The sequence below is a fragment of the Meriones unguiculatus genome, chromosome X (assembly GCF_030254825.1).
Source record: "Meriones unguiculatus strain TT.TT164.6M chromosome X, Bangor_MerUng_6.1, whole genome shotgun sequence".
In the NCBI taxonomy this organism is placed as follows: Eukaryota; Metazoa; Chordata; class Mammalia; order Rodentia; family Muridae; genus Meriones; species Meriones unguiculatus.
In genome coordinates, this window is record NC_083369.1 from 72,874,435 (window position 1) to 72,891,606 (window position 17,172).

Genomic DNA, 17,172 nt, shown 5'->3' on the forward strand with positions numbered 1-17,172 from the left:
ATTTGTGGATTACTTTTAATACAACTTACTATATATTTTTAGAACTTTTATTGTAGTTACATCTGTATGACATATTCTATGTTTAATATTTGAGCACATGTATACCATTTAGTTGTTGTTTGCGTTCTCCTTTTTAGTCTTTTCTTTTTCCCTTCAGAAGCCTCTGGTATTCTGTTTTTTGTAAGGTTGTCCATACAGAGTGATCTCTGTACAGATTTGTGTTAGAGGCAGCTGGGATTTAATCCATCATGAAGCAGCTTTCAGTGTTAATTTTACTTTCTATATGTTCACCCCATATGTAATATAAATTCAGACTTTAATAGGGCAATTTATCGTAAAATACAGGCTTTCATTTCACTTTGTAGACTTTATGTTTGTCTTTTACCCTGTAAGCAGGCCAGAAATGTTTCTTCGAAGCTTCCCTGGGCTAGTAAACAGAGGTATTGTTTTTCTTCTAGTTCTCTACTCTCAGGAGAGAGCTTATCATATTTATGCCTCCATTTAAAGCTCTCTTTCTTACACAGGTACAAGGTCACGATCCATTTCTCTGAAAAGGCTTTTTAACAACATAACCCATTACCATCCGTGCCTATAAGCAATTAAAAATGCATTTAGATCACTGTAGTACTAGCTGATGTGCTTATTACCTAAGGTTCGAGGTCTTCATATATTATGACAACCGAGAATTTTGCTTTTGAGATTTATCATGATTATTAAAATTTCATTCATTATTTCTATGTCCTTATAGCAGTGTTTGGTGGTAGACCAATTTGTCATGCTAATGATACTATCATAGAAATTATTTTAAATTATTATAGAATTATAAAATTATTATAGAAATTATTATAGAATAATGTAAAAGTGAGGTAGATAAGCTTTTGTGTACTTTCATGGTCATTATCCTTGGAAATGTATTTCCCCAGAAGACAAAGCCCTCTGTGACTCAGTCTCAAGCAAATAAATATATAGGCATATGACCATTACAAAATGCCATGAACAACCATTCTACCTTGTAGAGAACTGATAGTCTTCTTGATATTGGGTGTGTTTGAGCACATGTGTCTGTAATGGACAAACAGCAACATGCTTACTATTGTTTGGTTGAAATAATCTATGATTTACTTTGCATCAGTCCTCAAATTGAGGTAATACATTTTCTCTGTCTAACCCTCATTTAGCTCAAAGTTTGCCTGATAATTTCTGAGGTTGCCCACTTCCAATACAGAACTATAGGTATTTTTTGACCACTTATTTCTTCCAGTATTTTGACTTACGGAAAAATTGTTTCATCCAAAAAGGAGTCATTTCAATAAAAACTTGCTCCTTTTGCTTTTTACTGAATTTTGCATGTTTTAATTTGTTAGTTTTTATGTTTTGTTGTGCTTATTTACTTTTAGAAAATGACTGCATGACTGAGGCCTCATGGGCTCTTCGTTGTCCACTTTGGTATATATCTATTGTTGTCTTCCTTGTTCAGCTCATGTGTGGGCAGTCATATTGGTGAGACTTTATGGATGTAGCTTCTGTTGTTACTCGCAGACACCCTCTCACAGCAAAGTCCCTGACTCTCTGGCTCTTAAACCTTTCTTCCCTCTCTTCCGTAATGTTCCCTGTGCCTTGGCTATGGGAGTGTTTTGTAGATGTATTCTCCGTCACAGGGTTGCACAACACTGCATTTTGATTGGTTGCGATTTGCTTTGAAATGGTCTCCGTCCGTTGTAAAGAGAAGTTTTCTTGATGATGGAAGTGAGCTTATTTATATATATGCATATTTTACAAGAAAATGCTACAGTGGTTAGGTTTCCATTTGACTTTTTCAAAAGCCTTCAGTGTTAATTATCCCACCCATATCCTTTCATCAGCCTTGTCCTCCTACCTCCAGTTCACCTAACTCTACTTGTATTCTTCATTTTCCCTTCATACTATTGCCATGCTCTTTCCTCTCTCTACAAGCCTCATGCCTTACTGTTTTTCTGACTTCTATAGGTACTACAATTTAAACACATATGTTTAAAATTCAAAGCTAACATTCACATATAAATCAGAATCTGTGCCATTGTATTTCTTGTTCTTAGTTTATTCCCTCAGAATTATTATTCCAGCTACATCAATGACTTTTATATTTTACAACTTTATATTTCTTAAAAAGTGAATAATATTCTATTGTATAAATATGTCTCTTATTCATTATTTATTAATTAACTGATGGATATTTAAGTTATTTACACTTCCTGACTATTATGACTAGTGCAGCAATGAATATGGATGAGCAAATATTTCTGTAATAAAATATAGAGTCTTTTGGTACCTGTCTTGGATAGGTAGAACTACAAAATGTGATATATCTATTTCTGGCCTTTTGAGGAACTTTCACATTGAGTTCAATTCTAGATACAGAAGTTTTCATTTCAATCAGTAGTGAATAAGTGTTTCCCTTTCCACACACTTATGCCAGAATTGGTTTTTATTTGTTTTTTATCCTACACATTCTGACTATAATAATATGAACTCTCAAAGTAGTTTTAATTTACAGTTTTTGAAGGCTAATAAGGTAGAAAATTAAAAATATATATTTCAGACATAAGGACTTTTTCTTTTGAGAACTCTGTTAGGTTCTATGCTCAAGTTGTTAATTGGGTTCAGTTGTGTGTGTGTGTGTGTGTGTGTGTGTGTGTGTGTGTGTGTTTATGTGTGTTTTGTTTTGGTTTTTGTTTTCTTTAAGTTTTTTTGTATGTGTGTGCTTTGGATTAGGATGTTCTTTGTATATATAACACCCTGTCAGATGTATATATGGTATAGATATGTTTCCTATTCTGTACTTTACCACTTCACTTGAATCATGGCATCCTTTGGGATTCTGGGTATCTGCTTGGTTTCTGGGGTTTCTAGTACTGGCTTGGCCTCTGTTAAAGCAGGGTCTACTCTCAGAATTGTAGGTCAGGATACCAATTTTGTTAATATCTCTGTGTTCCACTAAATAGCAAACATCATGGAAATGTGCTACAACAGTGACGTGTACACCATTGACATTAAATATACTTTTATTCATGCAATTTATCTGAATAGACACAAATAATTTTCCATGTGCTTTTTTACTCATTTATTTATTTCATTCACTTTAAATTCTCATAGCTCTTTCCCTCCTCCCCTCAGAAAAGGGGAGCTCCCTATCCTATAGACCCAGTTCATTGAGTTGCATGAAGACTAAATGTGTCCTCTTTTCCGAGGCCTGTCAAGACAGTCTGCAAGGGAAAAGTAATCTAAAAGCTAGCAAGTGAGTCCCTGTCTGATGCAGTCCCCATTTCACTTACTAGAGTACTTGTGTGAAGCCTAAGCTGCCCATCAGCTACTTCTTTGCAGGGGGTCTAGGTCCATTTCTTGCATGGTCCTTGGTTAATGCTTTAGTCTCAGCGAACCCCTCTGGGTCCAGGGTGGTTGTTTGCTCTGTTTTTTTGTTTGTTTGTTTTGTTTTGTTTTTTTGTGTTTTTGATTTTTTTTTTCTTGTAGAGCTCTTGTCATTTCCAGGCCTTTTTCTCTTTCCTCCCACTATTCCCCAAGACTCCCTATGTAGCCACCAACATGTGGCTATGAGTCACAGCATCTGCTTTGAGTCACTTCTGGATAGACTGCCTCATCTATCTATCTATCTATCTATCTATCTATCTATCTATCTATCTATCTATCTATCTATCTATTTCAATTTATTCACTTTGTATCCCATTTTTAGCACCTCGCTCATCTCCTCCCAATCCCACATACCTTCCCTCTTCTCCTGCTATGCCTCTTCCCTAGTCTACTGATAGGGAAGGACCTCCCCTTTTTCTTTCTGATCCTAGTCTATCAGGTCTCATCAGGGCAGGTTGCATCATCTTCCTCTGTAGCCTGGCAAGGCTGCACTGCCTAGGGGGAGGTGAACAAAGAGCCGGCCACTGAGTCCATGCCAGAGACAGCCTCAGATGCCCTTACTGAACCCACTTGGAAACTGAGAAGCCTATGGACTACATCTGAGCAGGAGGTCTAGGTCCTCTTCCTGCCTGGTCCTTGGTTAGAGTATTGGTCTCTGTAGACCACCTTGGTCTCAAGGGTTGTCGGATCTGTTGGTCTCTTTGTGGAGCTCTTGTCCACTCCAGGTTTTTCTATCTCTTAATTCTTCTATAAGGTTCCCTGTAATCTGCCCAATGTTTAGCTATGAGTCTTAACATCTCCTTTGCTACCCGAATGGGTAGAGTCTATCAGAAGACCCCTGTGGAAGGCTCCTGTCCAATTCATTGTCGTCTCTTACTTCCAATGTCTATCCTGGTTGCCCTTCTGAGTGAAGTTTCAGCCTCTTCTGTAGGGTGATTCCTGTTGTTTAGCTTCTTTAGGAGTATAGATTTTAGTATGTATATCCTATATTATATGTCTAATATCTACTTATGAAAGAGTATATACCATATGCATCTTTCTGCTTCTGGGTTACCTCACTCAGGATGATTTTATCTAGTTCCCACAATTTGCTTGCATTTTTCATGATTCCTTTGTTTTTAATTGCGGAATAGTATTCGATTGTGTAATTGTACAACATTTTCTGTATCCTGTCTTCAGTTGAGGAACATCTAAGTTACTTCTACATTCTTACTATTATAAATAACACTGGTATGAAAAGAACTTCATTCCATAAGGCAACAGCCACCTTGATACCTAACTCACACACACACACAAAAAAAACAACAAAAAAAGAGAACTTCAGACCTATCTCTCTTATGAACATAGACACAAAAAATATTCAATAAAATTCTTGCAAACAGAATCCAAAAACAAACTAAGGATATGATCCACCACAACCAATTATACTTCATCCCAGGCTTGCAGAGGTTGATCAACATATGAAAATCCATCAATGTAATATAGCATATAAACAAACTGAAAGAAAACAACACCAACACCAACACATGATCTTCTCCTTAGATGATAAAAAAGTATTTGACAAAATTCAACATCCATTCATGTTTAAAGTTTTGGAGATATCAGGGATACAAGGCACATACTTAAACATAGTAAAAGCAATATGCAGCAATCCTATAGCCAACATCTGACGAAATGGAGAGAAACTGAATTCAATCTCATTGAAATCAGGAACAAGTCAAGGCTGCCAATCTCTCCTTATCTTTCAACATAGTTCTTGAAGTCCTATCTAGAGCAATAAGACAACTAAAGGAGATCAAGGGGATACAATCTTTAAGGAAGAAGTAAAATTATCACTATTCCCAGATAATATGACAGTATATATGAGTGACCTCCCCAAATTCAGAGACCTCTTTCAGCTGATAAACACCCTTAGCAATGTGGCTGGATACAAAATTAACTCAAAAAATCTGAATCCCTCCTGTATACAATAGATAAATGGGCAGAGAAAGAAATAAGAAAATAAGATTCTTTGCAATAGCCACAAATAACATAAAGTAACTTGGTGTGAATCTAACCAAGGAAGTGAAAGATCTGTATGAAAAAAATAAAAAACAGAAACAAAAAACAAAACAAACAAACAAAAAAAAAAAACAACAAAAATCTTCAAGCCTCTGAAGAAAGAAACTGAAGAGGATACTGGAAGATTGAAAGATCTCCTTCATGGCTTGTTAAGATTAACATAGTGAAGGTGGCTATCCTACCAAAAGCAATGTATAGATTTGATATTCCCATCAGGATACCAACACAATTCTTTACAAAACTTGAAAGAACAATTCTCAATTTCATATAGAAAAACAAACAAACAACAACAACAACAAAAAACCAGAGTTGCTAAAAAAAAAATCTTGTAGAACCACAGATCTTCTGGGGGTCTCTCCATCTCTGATCTCCAGCTGTACTATACAGCAAGAGTAATAAAAGTGTCATGGTATTAGCATAGAAACAGACTGGTCAATCAATGGAATTGAATCCAAGACCCAGAAATAAACCCACACACCTCTGGATACTCAATTTTTGACAAAGAAGCCAAACCCATGCAATGGAAAAAAGATTGAATCTTCAAAAAAATGATGCTTGTCTAACTGGATATGTATATGTAGAAAAATATGAATAGATCCATATTTTATCTCCCTGCACAAAACTAAAGTGCAAGTGGATCAAAGACCTCAACATAAAACCAGACACACTAAATGTGTTGGAAGAAAAACTGCATAAGAGCCTTGAACTCATTTTCACAGGAGACCACTTCTTGAACTGAACACCAACAACACAGGTTCTACGATCAACAATCAGTCAATGGGACCTCCTGAAACTGAAAAGCTTCTGTAAAGCAAAGGACACTGTCATCAGAACAAAACAACAGCCTACAGACTGGGAAAGCTCTTCACCAACCCTACATCTGACAGGAGGCTAATATCCAGAATATATAAAGAACTCAAGAAATAATATCAACAGATTAAAAAACGGGGTACAGACCTAAAAGAGAATTCTCAACAGAGGAATATTGAATGACGTAGAAACAAAGAAATGCTTAAAGTCTTTAGTCATCTGAAAAATGCAAATCAAAATTACCTAGAGATTGTATGTCACACCCATTAGAAATGCTAAGATCAAAAAATCAAGGGATAAAGCATGCTGAAGAGGTTGTAGAGAAAGGGGAGCCCTCCTCCATTGCTGGTAAGAATGTTACCTTGTATATGCATTTTGAAAATCAATCTACTTCTTTCTCAGAAAATTCTGAATAGTGCTTCCTCATGATCCAGCTATACCACTCCTGGGCATATATCTGAAAGATGCTAAACCATACAACAAGGATGGAGTCTCTTAGAGTACAACTTTCACAGGCTTCCGTCTGCAAGCTTAGCAGAGTATCTTTCATACTGTCAGAGTTTGGCACTCTGATAGGGTGGGTCTATGATTGGCCCAGGCATTTGTTGGGCATTCCCTAAATCTCTGTTTTATCTGCTCTATCTTTATTTCTGAACATCTCATAGGCAGGGTAAATTTTGGGTCAAAGTTTTTTGTGCATGGGTTGGTGTATCCTTCCCGTTAGTAGAATACTAACTACCCTAGTTAAAGGATGTCATCCTCTGCTACTGGAGTCTCTACTTGAATCCTCTTGTATCCTCCAAGGAGCCTACCTTAGACTACTAGCTAGTCACAGTAATGTGCCCACCCTCATGTCTCTTTTCTCTCCAGACCTTCTGTCCTATTGCCTTTGCTCTCCTCAGGTCTGATCTCCAGCCTATTAACTCTCGGTGCCCCTCTCCTACCATTTTTTTTTCTTTCTTCAGCCATTACTTCCTTCTACTCTATTTCCCTTTCCAATTGAGATAATATGCACTCTCACTTGGGTCCTCCTTATTACTAATCTCCTTTGGGTTTGTGCTTTGTAATATGCTTATCTTGTACGTTATGACTAAAATCCACTTATAAGTGAGTACATACCAGGTGCATTTTTCTGGGTCTGGATTTCCTCGATCTTGATGATCTTTTCTAGTATTTGTATGCTTGCAAATTTTATTTCTTTGTTTTTAATAACTGAGTAGTATTCCATTGTTTAAACATGTAAGCTTCTTGTTTATATGCCTCCCTTTCTTTAGGAAGTTTTCTTTTATGATTTTTTTTTTTTAAATATTTTGGGGCCTTGGAGCGGCGAGTCTTCTCTTTCTTCTTTTCCTATCATTCTTAGGTTTGGTCTTTTCATAGTGTCCCAGATGTCTTGGATGTTCTGTGTCAGTAACTTTTTAGAACTGATATTTTCTTTGACTGATATATCCAATTTCTTCAATCATATCTTTTATCCCTGAGTTTCTTTCTTCCATCTCTTCTGTTCTATTGGTGATGCTTGTATCTGAAATTTCTGTAGTCTTCCCTAGGTTTTCAACCTCCAGGATTGTCACAGATTTTGCTTTCCTTATTGAATCTAGCCCCATTTTTAGGTCTTAAACAGTTTTATTCATTTATTTCTGTGTGATTGTAGTTTCCTATATTTTTAAAATTTCTTTAAGGGATTTGTTCAATTCTTTCATCTGTTTGAATGTATTTTCCTGTGCTACTTTGAGAGCTTTATATTCCCCCTTTAATGCCTCTAGCAAGGAGGCTTTTGACCTGTGCTGAACTCACCTCCTGTGAATTCACTCACCAATAAGTTTTAAAAAACTTAAATATTCCTCACATTTAGCTAAGGAGCTCTTGGCCATGATGGCTCTTGGAGTAAGGCAAGTCAGTTATCCTCAGTGATATCCTATGTGGTCCCAGATAGGTTGACAATGCTCCATTTACTAAACCCACACTCCTATACATATGGACATCATCAATTTCATGGGTTATTTGAATAAAGAGGACATTAAATAAAAAGTTGAATGATGAAGCACATGTAGACTCAGACAGTTTGAAAGAAGTGCAATGATCAAAACATTTTGAATATTTTTATTAAATTTTTAAACAATGTATATAAGAAATAAAAACATTAAAACCTTGAATAATCTATCACATGTTACTGACAAAAGTATTAACATAAAATTCTCTAAAAACATTATTATTATTCTATATTATTTTTCCATGTACTTTAAAATGTATAATTGTTAAGCTTGTGCATTTCCCTCTGCCTTAGTGTGATAAGAACTGTAATGTACTTTATACAACATGTTTCATACTTGCTCCCCTACTCCTTACATTTTTCAGACCCACCACCCTTCCTTTTCCAAACAACTTTGTGTCTTTTACTTCAATGCTGTGGACCAAAGTACACTGACAATACTTTATTGAATAGATCTGTACTCCTATACATATGGGCAACATCAAAGCTAATTTTTGCTTCCCAAACATTCTTGAATACAGTATTTATGAAAAACATGACAGAAAGGCATGTTTATTTATTTGAACAAAAAAAGGTTTGAAATGTCTTTTTAAGTTATCCACTTATTTGCTTAGTTTATGTATTGATTTATGTTGTTTTTATAACTTAAGACTGCAGTATTGATTCTGTGTGAAATTTGGCAATTAAGATTCTTTGTCAGATTATAAGAACATGAGTGCATTGTCTGATAGAAGTGATTATTACTCCAATGCATTTTTACAGGGTTAAAGCACGCTGTTGCTTTTGAGGAGTTATTCTATCTTTTGTTCTAATTAGAAACAAGCATCATTCTTACTAGCAGGAATCAGTAGCTTGCTGAAAACTTTATGTCTTATTAGTGACAACACTGTAAAATAACAGAAATAAGGCTAATAATAAATAATTATCAAATAAACCTTGATAAATATTATATGACAATATCTTAAGTGCATTCATATTCAAATAGGCATAATCCTCTCTGTGATAGATGTTATCTCATTTTGTTAAAACAATATATAAGCTTATGGTAATTTGGCGTCTTGCGTCATATAAAAAGTTTTGGATTGCTAGTCTATTTGTTTGAAGCTCTTTTCCTCTTTAATTATACTTTATTGTATCATAATTCTCTTAACTTCCAATACAGTGTTCCATACTGACACACTTTTAGGGAGTACAGAACTATTTTAGGAAAGGTTACTTGTAATCCAAATGATAGATATGTTGCAATTATATGTTTATTTGGAAGGTAGAGGAGATGGTAAATTTATACTTTAAAGTATTCAGCACCGTACATTTAAAACGGATAGTAAAAGATAGCTTTATATCAACCAAGTAAGACTCTTCATATATCTGAGAAGAAACTTAGACTTAGCATGGAAAAGAAAGGCATTGGGAGGCCACAAAAGAAATCTTGGTATGCCTTGTAATTCATTTCTTTTTCTCCAGATACTTTTATATAATAGTGAATATGCAAAACAAGAACTTCATCATTGTAACTGTTTTAAATTATATAATTCAAGGACATATAGTTCAATATCAAAATTACTCAGCAATCACCACTGTCCAGATCCAGAACTTCTCCCTCAAAGAAAAACCCAAAATAGACCATTTTATTTTAAAACTTAGATTATATGATAATTTACTCGGAGTGGTTAAAAAATTAAGCACAGAAAAAGTACCTTCCTATTTAAAACAAACAAACAAACAGGATATCTTTAAGTTTCTCAATCATTCAATTTCTCTTCACTGGAACCATCTCTTTATATTCAACAAATAAAATTCAGCCACCAGAAATGTCATTTTCCACAGCCTGTTCGAAAATATAGACTGACAGCTGGCTGCAATTTATTATATCAACTTGATTAAATACCCATTCTTTATGTAAAAGAGGAGAATATAATTCAGAACATGATATAAGACTCTGCTGAGATAATATACTTTACTCATTAAAACTTTAGTTCTTATATACATAAGAATCCTGAACAAAGTCTGGGTGTGAAGGCATATGATGGTAGAAATGGAAAGATATTTTTACAATTATTGGTTTAAAGGAGATAAAACAAGTTTGTGATCAAATGTAACACATTTTATTGAAGTGGCAAGGTGAATAATATAGAGGATGTGGAAGGAAGGAGGGATAAATAACTTTAAGGATGTTTAAAAACTTTTTGGAAAACCATATTATTTTATGTTTATTTAAAAATATATGAGGGGTGTGTGTATGCAGGTATGCAATATGGGGTGATAAAGCTCCGCTAAGAACTGTATAGGGATTAAAATGGATCAGATTGAGGGAATGACAAATCAACAACTAGCCCAACTTGAGACCCACCCCAAGGGAGATAGCCAACGCTTGTCACTATTAATGACACTCTGCTATGTTTACAGACGGGAGCCTATCATAGCTGTCTTCTGAGAAACTTCATAGATGCAGAGACAAACATCCAAATAATAAGATGACCTTGAGGAGTTCTGTGGAAGAGCAGGAGGAAGGATAGAGGGAACTGAAGGTGTCAAGGACACCACAAGAACTCTTTCAATATAAACTAGCCTGGTCCCATAGGGGCTCACAGTGACTGAACAATCAACCAAAAAGCAAGCATAGGCTAAAAGTAGACCCCCTACACAGATGTGCAGCTTGGTCATCATATGGGTCCCTAACAATGAGAGTAGGGGCTGCCTCTAACTCTGTTGCCTGCCTTTAGATCCCTTTCCCTTAGCTGGGCTGACTTGCCTGGTGTCAGTGGGAGAGACTGCACTTAGGACTGCTGTTACTTGACGTGCCAGGGTGGGTTTGTACCACTTGACGGCCTCCTCTTTCTCTAAGAAGGAGAGATGAGAATGGAGGGAGGAGTGGGTAAGAGTGGGACTGGGAGGAGGGAGGGGGGCTGGAATTAGGCTATAAAGTCATTAAATAATTTGTTTATTTAATAATTAATAATAAATATTAATCTATCACATAAATACATAGATAAATGAATAATGACAGCAACAAGTATAAACTATCTAACACAAACTCAACACTAAGGTGATGATCAAGGGGTCCAAGTCACTTCCCATTACCCTTGGTTGTTTCCTAGAACTTGAAGTTAAGACACTATTTGACACTACTTATTTCAGACTTGGAAGACTTGGAAGAATCACACTGGGACAAATCTGAAAGCTTCCACCCTGAGGATTAGCTCTTTTAGTTGTAGATGATGCTATGCAAGCTCCTAAGGGGGAAAAAAAAGCTATTAGTAGTTCTACCCAAGAGTAAAGTGTGTAAAACACAGCAATGACTGGCCAGGCAAGGTATTGCTAGTATGCAATAGTAGCACTTTTAATCTTGGGGGTAACTAATGGCCTTATAATTAGATATAAGTCCTGTTTTGTAGAATGGAATTTATTATCATTACTGAAAACCTAGCCAAACTACTCGCAGATGGAGAGTGCAATTTTTTCTAAATTATATAATATCTAACTGCATTCTGAATGCTTAGCTTATCCTCATACCTACAGATAAGTGTACTTCTTACCCCTAATTAATGAAGCATTTTTTTCGAGGGATAGCAACTATTGCAGAGATCCTCTACTGTTCAAAATAAAGAGAACAAGTGACAGTGATGCATGACCCCATTTGATACATCCACAATGCAATCCTTACAACTAAGGCTCAGGGAAACTCACAGAAGATGGGCAGAATGATTTCAGGATTGAAGGAACAAAAAGTCTGCTGAGAGGTACTGTCTGTTAGCTATGATAAGGAAGCTGCACCCATGAAATCTTAACAATATGATCACTTAAACAAAATCTGCATAATTACAACTCCAGTTGACATGCCAATGTGGATGGAGAAATTTCACAAGTCCCACCCTTAGGTGAAAAGCTACAGGCAATCAGTAGCTTCTGAAACAGGATCATTTTTCTCCAGGGACAAACTTGCTGTTACTGGTTACCCACTCTCAAATAGTTACCTTACACACGTGTACATACAAGCATTAGTAAATAGACTCAGTAGGTCTGTTTATATGAATATATAGCCAAAAACTATAATTTAAAAAGAGATTATTAATATGAGATGAACTAGGAATGGTATAGGAACAGTTTGAGAGAGGAGAAGGAGGGGTAGAAATGAGACAAATATAGTATTCACATAAGAACTTTTCAAAAAATATTTAAAAAATGTTAACCTAGAATTAAGTGTTTCCTGACAAAAAGATATCAAGGAAGCACCTAAAATGCTAAAGAAATATTGCATATCAGTGTATAGAAGTAACAAAAGAGAAAACTAGAAAGGGAAGAAGATGGGGTGTTGTAGTTTAAGACTTATAAATGCTTAAGGTAATGGAGGCTATAATACCTTCCATGGAAGCTTTCTTTAACGGTGCAGAGCAATCTTCACTGCAAGAGAAAGAAAAAATAGAACTGATAATTGATTTACTTTCCCAAAAGGCAATTCTCCTTTCACAGAAACTGTGCAGGGCATTGTCTGCACGAACCTACCAGATGGTCTGAGTAAGGAGGGAAAATAAAACATAATGATACAAGGGAATGCAAATCAGTCATTTTTATTTCAGTCTTGCTTGGAATTTGATTGGAATGGTAGGCAGCAAGGGATCTTTTTAGTATGCACTTTATATTGTTCTTTTGGGAACCAATTTATTTTGATATTTTCCCTCAGACATCAAAATTATACCCAGAACCAAAAGATGACAGCATAACTATCTTAGTTATCCCCAGGATGAGGTCAGATTCTATCTTCCGGTCAAGTTAATTAGAAAAAGAACAAGACCAAGGATTTGAAGCAAGTGGACCAGATGTCTATATAGAGTATCCCACCAATCTACACAAACTGCTTGGAAAGATGTAGTAGGCAGAAACTAGAACCATTTCACCATAATGTGGCTTTCTTCTATTTTTTTCAGATACAGTAATCCTAAATATACACCTTCATGAAGGCAATGACAGGTACAGTTTCACTTTTCACAGAACAGATCTGGATAAAATGACTAAGGTATTCTTTAGTCTGAGAAGATATGGGTACTCTAACCTTTCTTTATAATTTAATTGCTTAGAATTTGTAGTGCATATTCAAAACGAGGTCACAGATCAAGCTGTAAGGCTAAAAAACAATCTAACTTATCTTGGATCCTTGGTTTGGGGTTATAAAGTAAAATAGTGGTGAAACAAACACTTTTCATTGTCTATAGAGGTTATAATTTTTTTCAGAGTTTCATATATGATATAGTATTTAGATAATTTCAGATCTCTTTCTCTTTCCTTCAATTCCTCTCATGTTATCCATCAACAATCTCTTAAATTCATGATCCTTTATTCTTAATTATATATAATATATTATAGTTATAAAATATATTTCATATATACACATTTATAAATACAGCCTGCAGAGTTTCTTTAGTGTTACTCATATGAACATGTATTTAGGATTGATCACTTGGATTTAGATAACTTAAATTTTAGCCCCATCTAAAACTGAGTCCCCTTCTCTCAGCAGCCATTAATTTTAGTATTTCTTTATTTAGGATTGCAGCACTGGGAGATTTCACACATTTACTTTGGCATATAAACTGGTGTTGTCACTGGGCAGATTTTGTTTAGGGAACCACACTATTGTAATTCCATGAGTTCATTTTTCTAGACAACACTGTCTCACATCCTGGTTCTCTGGCTTTTACAATCTTCTTCCCTTCTTTTGTGATGTTCCTTGAGCAGTTCTTATAGGAGCTGTATTGTAGATATATCAATTGAGGACGGGCAGGCCAGAGTCAGTTGTTCTTTATGTTTTGACTAGTTCTGAATATCTGTTATATCCTTCACATGTTGCAAAGTGAAGCTTCTTTGATGAGATATGAGACCTGCATTTTTCTGTGGATGTAAGGATAAGTTTTTAGAATGCAGTTTTATATTATGTTGGTTTAGGAAGTGGCAGATTTTCCTCCGTGGTCCATAGCTTCACCAACCATATTTAGTGAGCTCGGTTTACAATACAGGAAAGGGAAGACTTTATTTGGGAGTCCTGTGCCAACATCTTTCCTAAGGCTACACAAAGTATCGTCTAGGATCTCTAATAGTCCCACCTACCTACCACTGTGGAATTATCAGTTAAAGCAGGATTTACCAGTTAAAGTGCTGGAAGATCCAAAGTGATTTGTTCCATTTCTCTCCAATATAACTGTCATGCTTTCTTCTCAGACAAATCATTTTAGTTCATAGGGTTAAGCAGAAAACAACATGATTTAAGAGTCTCTCATGAACACATATCAATTATCCCTAACTTTTGACATAAGTGGTTAAATTAATTAAACACAATTCTTATTAATAAAAAAAAATCACCAATCAGCAGGTTTTATTTTGTTAACATGTAAGAACATATTACCCCAATTAGGAAAAATGGAACTAAAGACTAATAGTCTAGTTATTCCTCTATGTTCTTCATCTAAGATGTTTATGATTTTTAGTTTCTTCTTTAGTTTTTCTTGTTGCACACACATATACATATACACACATATCTATATCTATCTATATAACATATCTATCTATCTATATTTTTTATATTGTTATATTGATATAGTCACTTTTAAGGCTGCATTGATGGTGACATCAGTGTTGGAAGAGATGAGGCATAAAGGAGTAACAATCTTGATTTGGAAGTTGGTATTTGAAGGTAGAGGAACTAACTCATGAACTGATGATCAAATTCACCATGTAAGAAAATTGTTCACTCTTTTAGTTAAATTCAGCCAAATTATGAGAAGAAGAAAAAAAAGAAAATGTAAGATTTGTCAATGGTCAGTTGTTGGAAGAATGATTTAATGAGGAATTTCTGTGCATTGTTCTTCCTATATGTGGGTTATCCTTACTGGAACCCATGAGTCAATATGACTGACTGATGATTAAATACTAATGATTAAATACCAATGATTAAAAAGTAAATTTTAAAGGCATTTTTAAATGTTATATGTTATGGAACAGTATAACTCAAAAGGTTTTAACGAAAAGATGAGTAGTCAATTATAACTTCTAGGAAAACTGTATTAAAATTGTTCAACGTTGTATTTCACGCCCATTTTCAACAAATCTTACCTATGAAGCATGAAGTTTAGATTAAGAATAATATTAAGTAAGGAAATGTGAAATAACTACTCCAAATTACCAAACTAGGCAGGCGATACTTAAGTAAGGAACTGCAAAAAACAAACAAACAAAAACAACTTTCTCCAAACACCAATGAATTTGTTCACCATATGCTCATTTGTTCCTTAAACATAGCTAGTTTGGGAGTGAATCCCAGGCATCTTTGCAAGGATGAATTTGTCATAAAGTATTTTTTCTTTTTGTCTCACCCATTCTCTCTCTCATTTTATGTACATGGGTGTGCAGTGTTTGAAGGGGCCAGAGCCAGAATGTGCTGTGAGATGTCTTGATACTGGAGCTATAGACAGTTGTGAGCTGGAAGGTGTTGAGACATTTTTCTAGCCCCTACTCCTTTTTTCAATCACAGTTTTAAATTTCACACAAACTCTGGATTTTTGGGGAGACAAGCGGCAGGAAAACAATTTCACAATGTACCAAAACTATTGTGCATTCATTATGGGACATTAATATAAATGTTGCTACTACAATTAGTAGTATTGTTTCTTGTCAGTACTTCAGATTAAACCCAGAGCTTCATACATACCAGGCTTAATCCTCTGTTTTTGACTGAGCTTTCCCTTCAGACATACACACATTTTCTAATTTAATTCTTTGATACCAGGAGATAAGCATTTTATTACCTTCATTTTGTAGATAACAAAAAGGCAGCTGAAAGAACTTATGTCTACCCTAAAGTTCTATAGTTTGAATAATAGAACACAGGATTGAACCAAGGTTTGCCAAAACAAATGCCTGCTCTAAATCCACCATTTTAAAACTGGACATATGCATTCTAGCAAATTCACAAATTATTTACTTAAGTCCTAGTGATTTAAAGAAAAAGAGATAATTTAACTATAAAACAACCCCTTCCAAAGTTTATCAAAGTTTAGTATATAAATTGATAGAGTCACCCTCAGTAGACCCAAAGTATATATTGTACGTGGTATGCATACATATGTACTGTATGTATTATAGGACTTCTGCCGCAAGGAAGGTATGGGTTTCTTCACACTGGCACACTTTACAATTGCTCTGTTTTCTTTTATGCTCATTTTTTCGATTATATTAAGAAATTAAGAATGACCTTAAAAGAAAACATTTTTATGCATAATTTTAAAAGCAAGAATGAATAAGAAAAAATAGGGCTGAATATGTTTTTCATCATACAGTAACATTTTTAATAGACCTCAATACACTACAGTCCTGTGTTGCTGCAGTAAGCGTATTAGGGCTCAACATTTTTTTAGTGAACACTCCGTAATCCACTGAAAATTATTAAACCTTTCAGTTTCAGTTTCTCCTTAAGTCCCTTTTAAAAGTAATTTCTACAGTCATAACGTTCAGTTCTTTTTTAATACAGCCTTATATGTAAAAACTATACAGATAAATATTTGAAGTGAAATTTTATTATTGTGAAACAGTGGCTTTGGTGTATTAGTTACCATTTGTATTTTTATGTTTTGTCCTTTTTATTTTCCAATCCAATGAAGCACTAATATTCAGGTTCTTTCCTTCAGTGAATTGATATAATTAGACAATGAAAATTGTGCACTAGACACTCCTATTGTTGCACAAATGCACCTGTGACCTTCCTACCTTAGCTGCACCTGAAACACCAATACTCACTCTCAAAGTAGTGAATCTCTCTCATCTTCCTGAAGAATACTCCAGAATCCAGAGACAGACAGACCCAGGCTGCAGTACAGGATCCAGGAACAATCAGCAAAAGCTACTGATGATCAGCT